The sequence below is a fragment of the Prionailurus bengalensis genome, chromosome D4 (genome assembly GCF_016509475.1).
Source record: "Prionailurus bengalensis isolate Pbe53 chromosome D4, Fcat_Pben_1.1_paternal_pri, whole genome shotgun sequence".
In the NCBI taxonomy this organism is placed as follows: Eukaryota; Metazoa; Chordata; class Mammalia; order Carnivora; family Felidae; genus Prionailurus; species Prionailurus bengalensis.
Genome location: NC_057359.1, coordinates 12,460,508 through 12,475,896, shown reverse-complemented (window position 1 = coordinate 12,475,896; position 15,389 = coordinate 12,460,508). Strand labels below are relative to the sequence as shown.

At 43.8% G+C, this 15,389-nt stretch overlaps 1 protein-coding gene across 1 annotated transcript in view; it reads right to left on the bottom strand.

Annotated features, from left to right (window-relative positions):
- Window positions 1–3,310: 3,310 nt before the first annotated feature.
- The window catches only part of CFAP95 (cilia and flagella associated protein 95), a 229,014-nt gene continuing 216,935 nt past the window's right edge, over window positions 3,311–15,389 (bottom strand). The window contains exon 7 of the mRNA XM_043565851.1: window positions 3,311–3,430. The gene's annotated coding sequence lies outside the window, so the exon portion shown is untranslated. The remainder of the gene's footprint in view (window positions 3,431–15,389) is intronic.

Genomic DNA, 15,389 nt, shown 5'->3' with positions numbered 1-15,389 from the left:
GTAGTTAGGTGGTTTTTTATTATATTACCCTGTTGAAGGGAAACTGTTTACACTGATGACAAACCAAAACAAATTCAGCCTTAGTGGGTGGGGGGAGGATGCTATTTTTCTTGAGCAAAAATATATTATAATGTGCTGACAAATTAAAAACAACTATTCTGAGTAATGAATGCATTAGGAAACACCAGACCAAAGGGATTGGAACAGTAATGACATAAAGGAAACACCCTGATTTTTTTTTCCCCCTAAAAACTCGGCTAAAGTTCCAAGTAGTTTTCATTCAACACTTCCAAATATCTTTCAACAGTGTCACTCCAAAAATGAAATGAGGGCAAACAAAGAGACATCTGAATGCCCAGTCTGTTTCTGTTAGAAATGCATGGTTAATTTGCGTAATTAACAAGTCTCTGTCCATTAAGTCCAACTGCCTCCAGCCTTGCCTGGCGGTAGGGGAAGGAACTTTGTGCCAGGAGCTGCAGTGGTAATATGACTCTACTCTGGTTTCAAGAGTGTGGGGTTTGGCATCTGACTGCCTGGGTTCCAATCCCAGCTCCACTACTTACCAGCTCTGTGACTTGAGACAACTTCCTTAACCTCTCTGAATCCCAATTTCTTCTGTAAATGAGAGACAGTAACAGTCACTCTCTCCCAGGATATAATAAGATGATGTATCTGAGGCACTGAGTGCAGGCCTAATACATAATAAACATTCAATGAATCTTAACTATCTTCTTATTTTTGCTACAAGCTTGGATGATTTAACAACTCCAGAGTGCATAGCTCAACTCACTATTCAAAGATTACTTAGGCAGAAGGGTGCCCTTACTTAGAAACAAATGAAAAATTTAGTAGAAGTCAATGATTTCTTCCAGATGCCCAGGCTACTCTCTTGTATCAATCAGAATCACGGAGAACCATATAATTCCAGAATAAGGAGAAGAAACCATGATGTGGTCCTTAGCCTGGACAAAGAAGTTTCACAGAGGGAGAGAATATGGCAGAGACCATACTGCATTGGTCTTCAAATCAGAAAGTACCTGGATTCAGTTTCTTGCTTGGTCACTATATATAGTGCAGGCTGGCCTCCGAAAGATGTGTCTAGTTCTTAACCTCTGTATTCCTGAATGTGAGCTTATTTGGAAACAAGGTCTTTGCAGATGTAATTAAATTAAGGCTCTTGAGACGAGATCATCATATACGTAAGGGTAGGCTCTAAACTCAATGATGAGTATCCTTATAAAAGAAAAGGAGAAGACAGACACACCCCGAGGGGAAGCCCACAGGAGGATGGAGACAGAGTCTGGAGTGACATGTCTACAAGACAAGGAAGTGCCAAGGAATGTGGGGGGCCACCAGGAGCTAGGAGACAGGCATGGAGTGGATTTTCTTTCTGAGCCTCAAGAATGAACCAACCCTGCTGACCTTGATTTTGGACTTCAGGTCTCCAGAAAACGGTGGAAGAATAAATTCCTATTGTTTTAAGTCACCTGGTTATAGGAATTTGTTACAGCAGACCAACAGTCAGTAAGTGAGAAAGTCAGGGCACCTGCCTGAGGACTAATGAGATTACGTGTACAAAGGCACCAGGACATAATGGGTGGTCTATGAATATTAGTTGAAAACATTCTCTCTTTATCTTCACAACAACCCAGTTTTGTAAAATAACTAGTATCTTCATTTCATTATTTTTTAATTTTTTAAAGTTTATTTATTCATTTTAAGAGAGAAGAGTGGGGGAGGGACAGAGAAAGGGAGAGAGAGAATCCCAAGCAGGCTCTGCGTACTGTCAGGGCAGAAGCCCGACTCGGGGCTCGAACACGCATGAACTGTGAGTTCACGACCTGACCCAAAACAAAGAGTTGAATGCTTAACTGACTGAGCCACCCATGTGCCCCGTCTTCATTGTCTGCTGAGGAAACAGATTCTCTTAAAAGCTGACCAACCAGCCTAAGGCCAGGTGAGCAAATAGCGGGTTTTCTGGTTCCAGTGCTTGGACCTTCTCAACCACACCACTTTGTCCTCTCTCTTGCTTACATGATCTTGCCATAAATCTCTTCCACTTACTACATCATGTCACTGTACCTGACTGCATGCTGTGTATCTATGAAATAAGATATTACCTGAAGGAAGGGTGGAGACAGTAAAAGCGGAGTCTAAGAAAAGTACACAAAGTCCAAAAGGCAGATATGTTATTAAGAATTAATAGGGGACGCCTGGGTGGCTCAGTCGGTTGAGCATCTGACTCTTGATTTCGGCTCAGGTCATGATCCCAGGGTCGTGGAATCGAGCCCCTAGTTGGCCTCCACGCTGAGGATGGAACCTGCTTAAGATTCTTTCTCTCTCCCATGGTTTCTCTCCTGTGCACACACACACGTACGCTCTCTCTTCTCAAATAATACTAATAATAAAAGAATTAATAAGTCAAAGTTTTTTTTCTAACTTATAAATCTTTTGGGTTCATTAATAACCCTATAACAGTGTTGAATTGTTTAATGTTCTTACAGCCTGAGACTGAGTTAGAACTGCTACGGTAAGGTAGTTAGTAGGTACACTTGAATAAGTTAATTATACCCTAAAAAGCTCTTTCTCTATCTACCGCCCATGGTTGTTGTGAGATTTACTATGCCATCAAAAGTGGCACTCAGGCAACCTAATGAAATTCACTATTTATGCCTATAATCGTGGCAGTGGTATTTCAAGGCCATCTCATTAGTGGAAGTATTTGTAGTCAACCTATTTGGGATGCCCTTGGAAGAGAAATATGCCAAGCATGTCAAAAGGGCATCATTCCCTTTCAGAACAGGGTTTATTTTTAATCAAAATGTTAGAGTAAGTACCAACACTAGATTAGTGTAACTGTTTCATTCCCCCCTCCCCCCCCCCCCCCGAAAACCATAGAGAAGTCAGGTCACTTAGGAATTTGCCAAGTGTAGCGAGAAATCATGCAAACTTGTAGGGTTCTGAACTTGAGAGAGAATAAACATTCTGGAGAAATTAGAAGCAAAGATTATTGTCTCTCTTTTTCTCCCTGGTAGTTCTCAATTAGTTAATACAGTATCATCCACAAAACTGTTTAGCTGTATTACTAAAGCTTAACTAAAAAATGAGGATTTATGAAGTACTTGCCCCAGACACGTCCCATGGCTTCTGAAGGTAATGCTCAGGACCGTGAGTTAGAAAGCCCATTCCTGGGACTGTGGTGATGACAGGGGATTCAGATGAAGATCCCAGTAAACACGACATCTTACTCTTTTCCTGCGGCATAACCCACTGACATGTTTGGCATCTACCAAGCCCAATGCTGGCTTACCTCCTCAAAACACTAGAACTTGGTCTTCATTCTTGTGTCCTGGCTGAGGGCTTCAGTTCTCTCTTCTACCATTTACTTCTGGGAAGCAGCCAATCATTCCTTAGGCTGAGGTTTCTTCATCTGTGAAAGGGGATGATGGGAGTAACTATCTCATACAGCTATTAAAGGGACTGAATTGAGGAAAGCCACATAAAGCACTTAGAATTTGGGCTGACACACATGTTCACTCCCGTCATGCCCAACATTGGCTGTAGAAGGGGTGTGCTAGGCACCAGTATGTAGTGATGGAGAAGACAGCCTCCCCGGGACATCTCACGGTCCAGCCGAGGAGCAGACGTGAGAGTAACTCATTTTACCACTCTAACTGAGGCCTGCCAAGGTAGGGGTCCTAGAAGGCTCCCTCTAACTTGCTGTGTGTGCCCCTGGGAGTCCTGAGATGCCTCAGCACTTTGCAGGACAGAGATTCCCCTGAGCTGAATGACCTAAAACCACACACATTCAGCAACTTGGTATTGTTTTCAATGACGCTACATTGCATGGCGCTGCTACACGTAAAGCCCGGGCGCATGCCTGCGTCCCCTCCGCATGCTCTCGTGCAGGCATAGGAGATTAAACATTAGAGCTTTATTCTGTCTCCATGCACATGACAACTGCCACATCGTTTTCCGAGGCCCAGGTCAGCTGACAAAGTGTCCCAAAGGTTTTGAGTTGTCTAGCAATTCAGGTCAGGCTGGCACTTTGAGAGTTGTAATGGCTTTCCTTGGGGTGGAGTCACAGAGGATTCCCTCTTGCTTGAGAAAAAGCTAGTGTGGATATATAGCACCCATGTGCGTCTCTGAAAACTGAGAAAGTTTCCCTTTTTGCTTTGGTCACTGGGAAGCCTCGAGACACACTGACTCTCTGACAATAGTGACTGTACAGGACCACGTGCCATTCTTTTCTCTTGTTTTGAGTGACATCTTTGCAATTTATGTAATTTCTGTGGCGTGCATTTTTGAAACAAGTTCAAATCCACTCTGGATGTAAAGGAAAAGAATAAATATTTAGATTTCTCAAACTATGACTAAGTAACAGAGTGGGACGCTCAAAGAGTTAACACCCTTCCAAAGGGCTTTATTTACTCCCAGACAATTTATTTGCTGGAAAATTAAGCATGAAGATTCCAACTGTCAAACACCAGGGGGATATGTTTCTGGCGGGGGGTGTGGGGGATGGGGAAGAGCACCTGAGTGAAACTTATTATTGCAAAAAAAACCCCTAACACTCAGATGTATTTTCTAGAGCAAACAGCCCATCTAGTGCTAAACTAGCTAAGGACATATTTGAAGGACAGTGGCTGTTAGAGGCCAACGGAAATTCTGAAATCAGTGAGCTGGAGCAGCTCCACCAGCCAGTCCAACTGGACAGCCACCAAGATCACGTCCAACTGAAGCTTACAGAAGACAAACTGTGACAGTGGAAAGACCTGGAAAATTAGGAGATGCATGCACACACTCAAAACAAACCAATAACTCTATAGTGTTTGCACAAGGAAGCTACTTTTAGGAATTTTTTTAAAGACTTTTTAAAAAATGTTTTATTTATTTTTGAGAGAGAGAGAGAGAGAGAGAGAGAGAGAGAGAGAGAGACAGAGTGTGAGCAGGGGAAGGGCAGAGAGAGAGAGAGAGAGAGACTCAGAATCCGAAGCAGGCTCCAGGTTCTGAGCTGTCAGCACAGAGCCCGACGTGGGGCTCGAACTCACAAACTGTGAGATCATGACCTGAGCTGAAGTTGGATGCTTAACCGACTGAGCCACCCAGGCGCCCCGTTTAAAGATTTTTTTCAAAGTTTATTTATTTAAGAGTGAGAGAGTGAGCATGCTCGTGTGTGTATGTGAGCAGGGGAGGGCAGACAGAGGAAGAGAAAAAACCCCAAGCAGGCTCTGTGCTGTCAGTGCAGAGCCTGAGGTGGGGCTCAATCTCAGGAACCACAAGATCATGACCTGAGCCAAAATCAAAAGTCAGACACTTAACCAACTGAGCCACCCAGGCTCCCTAAAGTAAGCTGTCTAAATGGACAGTTTACTCCAGAATTACTGCTGAGATAAGCGTGAGATTCCAGTTGATCCCTGTGATCAGAGAGAGTTATTTGTATCAAAGGACTCACCAAAGTGAGGAGGACCTGAGGTGACAGTATTATATAGATCCATAGAGATACAACAATACAAACCGTTCGTACAGCCACCCATGCACATGGCTCTATTTCTGCTAGTATGTTGCATATATATGAGCTCCTTTGCCCCTGCCAAGAAACAGGGTTTAGGTTTTGTCATTTCTGCTGTCAGGAGGTATAGAAGTTCACTAACTCGCTCAATACACACGAGTGTCAATGGCAGCTAGACTTCCGGCTCAGGTCTGGGCATCTTCCCTCTAGATTGTGCAATGTCTACGTGGCTATGTGAGCGAGGCAGGAGGAGGTAGAAGGAAGACATGGAGGCCACTGGGGAAGAATGCATTTGAAAAAGCATGCTTTGTTGGCAGCAAAAGATCAATTCTATGCCACCTTTCTCTTTCTCTACTTACAGCCTTGACGAAAACTCTATACGATCTAGTTTTGATGCTCGCCTGAAAAGATGTCTTTGTCTGCTTGCCTAGAAAAGGTATGTTTTCATCAGAGACAATTCTAATGCCTGTGCACTGAGGGATCCTGTTCTTGACTCGCACAAGTTACAGGCGATGCCTGCATGATGCCTTATCAGGAGGAAAAGCTCACAATCCACTCAAGAACAGGAATTTAGTTAGCTGCATGACAAAACTTCTGGGTTTTGGAAACATCTGGATGTCTGACATTGAGAGACACAGCCTGAGCCTCACTCGCTATTTTGCTTGGTACATGCCCCTGCATGAATCATACCAGAGCTAAAACCAGGGGGCAAGAGAAGACAAAGCAACACAAGCCTGAAGAAAGCCAGAGTCTCTCCACCATCAGTTACAATGGGGGTGGGGCTTTACGGGCTTCAGTTGGGACCTAAAGTTTGGGTCTGAGACCACAGTGAGGGTGGGGGCCAGAGGTGCCCACTGAAAGAGAGGTGATCGGGGAGGAAGTGGATGAATGCCATCTCAGAGGAGCAGAAGTGGGAGGAGAGTGCAGAATTCGGAGCCAAGAATTACAGACAAGAAGCAAAAGCAGGTTGGGATGAAAGGTGGGAGGGATGGATCCTGAAGGCCAGCAGGGTACAGACGTGGCTAGAGAAGGCACTGTCTGTTACTCAGTGAAATAATGCATGTGGAACTTCATTCATTCAGGCTGAGGAACAGAGAGGTTTCAGCACATGTGTTACTCATACGAAAAAATGTTCTTGCTAAAAATTGATATTAGTAATCAGCTTTCCTTCTGGCATTTGCTTTTCAGTGGGAACAGGAAATGAACAAAATATGGCCTGTATAAGATGAGAAAAAGGCTATGAACAGGATTTTCTCTACTTTATAATCAATAACTTAAAATCAACAATAGTAGCAGCAGCTAACGCTTATGGGAACATGCCAGGCTTTATAGGCATGATTTCTTTCCATTCTTGTAATAACTCCAGGAGGTAGTGCTGGTATCATCCCCATTTGACAGATGAGGAAACTGAGGCTGAGGAAACTGAGAGGTTGAATAACTTACCTACCACCCATAGCCAGAACCCTTTCTGACTAGAAGTTTCTGTATTCTTAGGCAGTAATGTCTCTGACATTGGTCATAGCAACATTTTTCTAGATATGTCTCCTGAGGAAGGGAAACAAAAGCAAAAATAAACCATTGGGACTACATCAAAATAAAAAGGCTTCTTCGCAGTGAAGGAAAGATCAACAAAACTAAAAGGCAACCTACTGAATGGGAGAAGATATTTGCAAATGACATAACGTGTTAATATCCAAAATATATAAAGAACTTACACAGCTCAACACCCCCAAAACAAATAATCCAATTTTAAAAAGGAGGAGAAGACATGAACAGACATGTCTCCTAAGAAGACAACCAGATGGCCAAGAGACATGAAAAGATGCTCAACATTACTCATCATTAGGGAAATGCAAATCGAAACTACAATGAGATATCATCTCACACCCGTTAGCATGGCTAAAATAAAACACAAGAAACAACAAGTGTTGGTGAGGATGTGGAGAAAAAGGGACCCTTGTGCACTGTTGGGAGGAATGCAAGCTGGTGCAGCCACTGTGGAGAACAACATGGAAGTTCCTCATAAAGGTAAAAATAGAAATACCCTATGATTCAGTAATCCTGCTACTGGGTATTTATCCACAAAATGTAAGCAGACTAATTCAAAGCGATACACGTACCCCTAGGTTTTATAGTAGCAACATTCACAGTAGCAAATTATGGAAGCAGCCCAAGTGTCCACTGAGAGATGAACAGATAAAGAAGACAAGGGTGCATGTATACAATAGAATTACTCAGCCATAAAAATGAATGAAATCTTGCCATTTGCAATAGCATGGATGGAGCTAGAGAGTATCGTGCTAAACGAAATAAGTCGGTCACAGAAAGACAAGTACCATATGATGTCACTCACATGTGGAATTTAAGAAACAAAATAAAAGGGGGGGGGAGGGGAAGAGAGACAGAGGCAACCATGAAACAGATTCTTAACTAGAGAGAACACACTGGGGGTTATCAGAAGGGGGGTAGGTGGGCAAACAGGTAAAAGGGGTGATGGGAATTAAAGAGTGCACTTGTGATGACCACCAGGTGATGTATGGAAGTGAGGAAGCACACCATACCCTACACCTGAAACTAATGTAACATTGTGTGGTAACTATATTGGAATTAAAATTAAAAGAAGATTGTGTGCTCTTAAATCACTAGTGTTCACACTCCCTAGATTATGGTTTCAGAGCCCTTTCACGTACAGTACTGCGTTTGGTCTTTTCAGAAACTCTGGGAGCCTGCCTCGTCTCCAACCTCGGCTTTGCCGCTTCCTAGCAGTGCTACCTTAGTTCTCTTAAATGCTCTAAACTGAGGTTTTACCCTCTGGAAAGGGAGGATAATGATGGTGTCCAGCCACCCATGGGGCTGTACTGAGGAATAGACGCACTCATGGCCACAGAGCTGTGCCCCTCTGTTGGTGGGCATAGAAGGGGTTGGCATGACTACGGACAGATAACAAAGGGAAGCTCAGGGATGTGGAGGGGCTCACTCAAGACCCGCTGCCAGGAAAGTGCAGAGCTGGGAGCTAAACCCACATCGTCTGGTGGGAAATGTATCCTTTCCCCTGAAAATTCTTGTCCCCACATTGTTCATGACACCGCTTCATGGCGGTTAAGTGTGGCTCGCTTTCCCAAGGGATCCTGGCAGCTGCTGTCACAAGCAGCCTCTGGTGCAGGTGCATTAGCTCACTGAGAACATCTGGATGCTCTTCATGGCAGCTTTGAAAGGAAATTTTCCCCATTCTGTTGGCATGACTGCACAGCAGGTTTGGAAAAGTGCAATTCGGAGCGCTTCTGCTGCTGATTCCCCTAAACAAGGACATGTGTTTGGCATGTTGCCTGAAGGCCCGATGGTGTGTGTTGAACTACAGGCTATGTTGTGGTTGAAATGATGAGGATTTAAGTGCTGATACCTGTCCCAGTGATATATGGGAGGATATGTTCCTATTCAGTATAATGGTTTGGAGGAGACAGCAGGGAGGGAGGAAGTGGGCGGGGGGAGTTGAGAGAAACAGAGAAGGAAAGGTTGAGAAGGAAAAGAATTCTCAGATAAAGAAAGAGAACACAAACCAAATTTCTTCCAAAGGATTTATAATGAGCTTGTTTATGAGTCATCTGCATCTGAAAGTGAGCCCATTTCCTTCATGTTGGAATCCAGGGGTAAACAAAATGGTAACATAAGCACTGTTTGCCACTTACATCAACTTTTTCACTCCTGGTCTGCCTTCTGAAGCCCCTTCTCCCTGTCCTCGCTTGCACTTGTCCAACCCCACCTCCTGGCACAGGACTCCTCTTTTCCTGTGCTTCATTCTCCATCCAAATGCAACTGATCACAACTCGGGAGGGGGGGGCGGAAAGCAAACTGAGTGGGATGAATTCACAGTCAGTTGTTAATAACGGATGGCCTTCCCGAGGTACTCATGGTTTAAGAATCATTACACTCTACGTGGTAAAGGGGGGGAAAGTTTTCATCAGGTTCTGCACCAGTGTATCTTCACCAAAGCAAATCATTACATTGATTTCAAAATCCCAACCTCAATACATATTTAATCATCAATATTTATTGATGACCTACAGTGGGACAGATGCTGTCCTGGAGATTAATTGGGGAGGGAGAAAGAATCCATGTTGCCATGACAGTTAAAGGACTGACAGCTTTCACTAGGGGAGTAAGTCAGTCACCCAGGCTGCCCTGTCTTGTTGGTCCACTGCTCTGTGAATGTCAGAGGAAGAAGAGGCGGAGGAAGGGGAAGAGGAGGAGGAAGACTCCAAGGTCAATAAGGCAAGGCTTCTAGCTGTTTGTCAGAGATGCCTCCATTCCAACTGGCTTTATGCTCCATTACCTGTCTGTCCCCAGAGGAATTTGAGTTTACTACCCTGGTCGAGGAAGATATTCTTATAATACATATTAGTACCAAGATTATTTTATAATATTAAAATTTTTGTTAAAATATCAAATTAAGTGGCCAAACTTAAAAGTACAAAATTGAAAAATGGGCTTCCTGAGACCATAAAGGTAACAAAAAGGTGGCCTTTGGGGGTCCATTTGTTCTATCTTCACCTGCTAAAATACATACACTATATTTTAGGAGACCTAGATTCTAGCTCTCACTCTGTATTACTTACAAGCTGTGTTACCTCAGACAAGTTACTTCACCTCTCTGAGCTTGTTTCCTTATTGATAAGAAGAGAGGATTGGATTTGATAATCTTCAAAGTCTCTTCAGTCAAATACTGTTCTAATGCTATGATTCTTCACCGATCTCACAGACTTCAGTGAGATTTTAATAAAGGAACTTGGCATAGTTCACTGGTTACATGACTCAGGAATCCATCTCAAAGAAACACAAAATAAAGGTTGTCAGAAAAAAACAGCAGACTTTCATTTCCTGGGTTAATGCTTCCTCTAGGACCAAAGAATGTCCATGTATTAATTCTAATGACAAAGATGGGAAGTATAGAAGAGTAAAAATCAATGAAAAGCATAGTGGATCATACATAGGATACTTCTACAGGTAAAGATGTATGTGTGGTCAGTGTTTTTTGAAACCAAAAAGGAAACCCCAAGTTCAAAAGAATTTTAAAAGTTATTCTTTGTGTTTCAGATCCCAAGATCTCCAAAGAAAAATATGGCACGTTTCATCAGACTGCATTAACAGCTCCCCAAGAGGACTTTTCCCTTTTTGCAGCTTAAGACTAGGGTTCAGTCTTAGGTGCTGACCACAGAAAGGGGGAATCAGTCTACCACTCCATGCCTTGCTAGAGGGTGGTGAGGCTATGGCCGGGAGAAAGACTCAGAAGTTTCTTTGAAGTGCATGTCTGTTTCAAGGGAAAAAGGAATAGTAAGCATGCTGGGTGAAGTTTACAGGTGACATGTCCCAAATGGCAAAGTGAACTGGTGACGAGACAGTACAGGACACCACAGCTGGTAAACTGGTCGTAAATGGACCAGTGCTTGACCCCCAGGTGTTGGCCGGCTCAGTGTCCATCACCTCTCCATAGAGCCATCAGTGGCCCATACATGGAGGAAAGAGAGTGAAAGGAATAGTTAGGTTCACCAAGTACTAGCTAGAATGTTAGAACCAGAAGAAAAATCTGGAGGCTTCCTAGTCTCATGCTCTCATCACACAGACGAGGAAATGAGACCCAACGAGGAAAAGTGACTTGGCTAAGGTCAAGCAGCTCTCCACTGGCATAACTGACTCTAGAACCCAGCTCTTCAGACTCCCAGTCAAATTTACTTTTCAGCACAGCAGATCTGTAGGTTGAAAATACTCATGAATGACCAAACATCCCAGAGCTTTCCTGCATGTGGACAGTACAATACTACCCCACTGACGTCAACCTGAGTAATATACCGATGGTATTGATAATTCACTCTTTCCTTCCTCAGCAGACTCCTGGTCTAAGGAAAGTTATTATAATTCACTGCTATGAGACTCAAGGTTTAATTTGTCATATTTACTCCTGCTTTATCCCTAAAATGTCTGGGCTGGGAGTTGAGTCCTGGAGACAGTTGCAAAACTAAACCAATGCAGGTTATACACTGATGGGGGCCATGTGTGACTAGGGATGGCAAAAGTTACTACCAGGGCAGGAAGGGTACTTTCGTCATGGCCATGGGTCCACTGGGCAAGAGGACCGAATTGAGGGCCCCCCCCCCCCCAAGCTGGTTCTGAGACCAATAGGATGTGGTCACTGATATGGAGAACAAAGGCAAAAGAAAAAATTTACATTTCCTTACAACTTGCAGCCCATTGACAACTCCTTGAGACAGGCAGAGTGACCTTCTTCAAGAGTTCAGCTGCCTTGATGTTAAAACTTTAGCTTAACATTAGCCCAGGTTCCAGGATCCTGTAAGTCTCCTTAACATATAAAAATTCCTTTGGAAACATCTTTTATCTCTACCCCCAATCATCCTCCAGGCATGTGGCCCACTGATATATATCAGAAGGGTCTCATGACTAAGGTTTTACCAGACAGTAGTAAATGACATTTTCCTAACAACACCTATCCTCTCAAGGTCTTGGAAACCTTGCTTCCAAATTCCTTAGGGACTCAAGCTCTCCCTAACCCTCTCTCAACTTGAAAGTGTACAATCAGTCACTCCTCACAACCCCAGTGCAGTTCTTTCTGCCCATGGGCTTTAACAAAGCCACCCTCTTTGCACCAAAGACACATCAAGAATTCTTTCTTGACTGTTGACTCCCAAACCCCAACATTTTCACATCAGCCACCACCTCAGTTTAGGTCTCAATCAATTCCTAAGTGACCTTGGAAAGGTCTATGGAAATCCCAACAGTCCAAGCTACGAGAATGATATTGGCTACAGCTACAATGAAGTTCAGTCCTAACACATTCAAATATTCATCCTCCCTTTCTCCCCACCTTTTCATTGCTGTCCATCCCCACCTCCAAAATATCTCTGCCTTGACAAATAGATTTTCCCTATTTGCAGTAGAAAAAAAAAAGGAGGCCTCTGTCATATGACAAGGGGTCCACATCAACTTTCACTACCTGACCGACCCAGTTTGACCAGTTAGGTCCCATCTGGGTCCTCATTCTGGGCGTGTTGTTGCATGTTCTCAGACAAATCAATCTCTCAAGGTCTCCGTTTCCTCATCTATAAAACAGACTAGATCACTCCAGTTCCCTCACTATAAAATTCCCAAGATTTGGCAACAGTTTTCTGATCTCACAAAGTGCAAAGAAACTTGCCATTGTTTATTGGATGTATAAGACTGTAAACAGAATGAAAGATAAAGTTGCATGTTTTAAAAAGTTAATTCGTCCTTGCAATAATGTATCCTGAACAATTTTACTTTATTCTACCCTCACTATCAATGACATGAGGACATGGGAAACGTCTGAAGTTCTGGTCGAAAACCTGAAAGCAACAAAATCTCGCACAGAGTGAGATCGATCAGCAGATGTAGGTCCTTAGACACAGACAAAACCTGAATGAGATTAAAACCAAGACGGGCCAGTTCTGCAACACAGAGCACATCAGGGGACCATCATGGGTGTCAGAGGTTTCTATTGTTGGACCTCTACTCATCTATCTATCTATTCATCTTTCCATTCATTCTTTTATTTTTCTGACAACTTAAAGTAGCTTATCAAAGTGATTAAGCAACCTCCCAAAATGTTCAAACAGGTCTTTGCTATGAAGACATGTTACTAGGGGTTACAAGTAGCAGCGAAAAACATTGCAACACTAGGTGTGGAGACTCACAAGTCAGTCCACGTTTGGAACTCCAGCCACAATAGAGTCAATAATCGAGAAGAGGGGAATGTCCATAAAGAACCAGGTGCAAAAGGGAAATACTATCAAAAGTAGTCATGTGTGCATGGATATATACCGATTTCGCTTTCCAGAGACCAAGAGAGAGAGAGAAAAAAGAAAGGGCCTTAAGTTTTCCTCTCACTGCATTCACTACACCTCTCATTAGAAATGCCAGTTCAATGTTTAATATTTGTCTTGTGCACAAACTTGTACGTCATTCTGTGGATTTGAGAAATTTAAAAATATATAGGCTAGAAAACAGCTAGATTCACATTTCAGCACAAATGTAAAGTTCAAAGAATTGAGTGGTCTGGGGTTGTGCATTTCATACACACAGAGGATGGTCAATCTTGTCCCAGGCCAGGGTCATCGAGCCAAGTTTCCCCCTGCATTGATCTTAGACACGTGAGCAAATGGGAAAATCCACACAGAGGTTATTTGTTCCACAAGAAGCAGCAGATGTGATACAACTTTAAAATTCTAATGATTTTACCACAACCCTGGACTTCTGGCCAGAAGAGGCAGCCTTAGAAATGCTTTTGCCTCCCTGCTTCTGCAAAGAGCCTAAAATCAGCCGTCCTGCCTCCAGTGCCAGCACACGCGCATGCACACACACACACACACACACACACACACACGCCATTGGAGACTGCATTTTTAGTGAGCCATTCCAATTCTGCAGCTCACTGATGGGAAGGACTCTTCCCTCATCCGTTCCTTTCTCTCAGTTATAGTGGTATCTGCACAAGCTACTTGCACCAAGTTCAGGCTATCATGTGCTTATTAAATAAATGCCATGTGTCTAGCTTGAGAGCTTAGCAAATACCAGCCTTACCTGTGCATTACAATTACCTGGGAAGCTTTAAAAAAAATGAGCATATGCCAGCACCCAATGTCTGAGAGATTCTGATTTAATTGGTCTGGAGTGGGACTCTGGCAACGGTACTTTTAAAAATTTTTTTAAAACATTCATTTATTTTTTTGAGAGATAGAGAATGAGCGGGGAAGGGGCAGAGAGAGAGGGAGACACAGAATCTGAAGCAGGCTCCAGGCTCTGAATTGTCAGCACAGAGCCTGACGCGGGGCTTGAACCCACGAACCGCGAGATCGCAACCTGAGCTGAAGCTGGACACTTAACCGACTGAGCCACCCAGGTGCCCCAAGGCAGCAATGTTTTTAAGAGCTCCCTTGGTGTTCATAATGTGCAGCCAGGGCTGAGAACACCCCCACCTTCAAACTAGGTACTGGAAATCCAGAAATGAACGTGGGGGGCAAGGTCTCTCCCCCTGACAGAGCATGGGTCTTTGGTGTATGTGTGACTGGCACTAACACTCCATCTTGGGTAAAGCAATCACCAGTTTGGGCTTTGCCGACATTGTATGCAACAAAAATCATTGTGGTGAGAAATACGCTCTATCCACTAGCCAAGTAAATGGCCCCGCATGGTCATTTAAAAATTTCTCTGATACGTTTCACTGAGTGTTTCTTACAGATTCGGTTTCCTCTTGTTTCCTCTCGCAGCAGAGGCCATCAGTGCAGGAAAACTGGCGGCTGCTCTCTCCTATGCAAAGCTCTCCCAGCACCTAGAGCCAGTGCAGCAACCGGCACAAGGACACAGGCCATCAATCTTGGTTCAGCCGGGGTAACCCAGCAGAGCCGATCACAAACACAACGTAAATGTTGTCACAGGAGATGTGCCTGGTGAGGCGCTTATGACTAAAGTGTTTATAAAACATTACTTCCAGTACTATTCTTAATCACATAGGAGAGATTAAAAATAGCCCCCATTATGTCTTTGTCCCCTACCCCCTTGAGCAGGAGTCAGTGATATTTTCCACCAGCTAGGTGTCTGCTTAGTCGTGGCCGGTGTAGGAAAAATCCCAGGTGTGCTATATCTGAGGGGTGCTGGTGTGCTTCTGGGACCTCCAGAGAGGAGAGAGGGTGGGTGTTTCCTGTCCCTTTTCCCCTCCGTCCTAACCACCATCATCACCACCTCCAACTTTCTCTACATGAACGGATGCCTGCCTCAGTGGCCCTGTTTGCCCTTAAGTTCTCTGCTGACTGGAATCCTACCCCCCCCCCCCAAGCCCAGTCTTCTTGCTCTC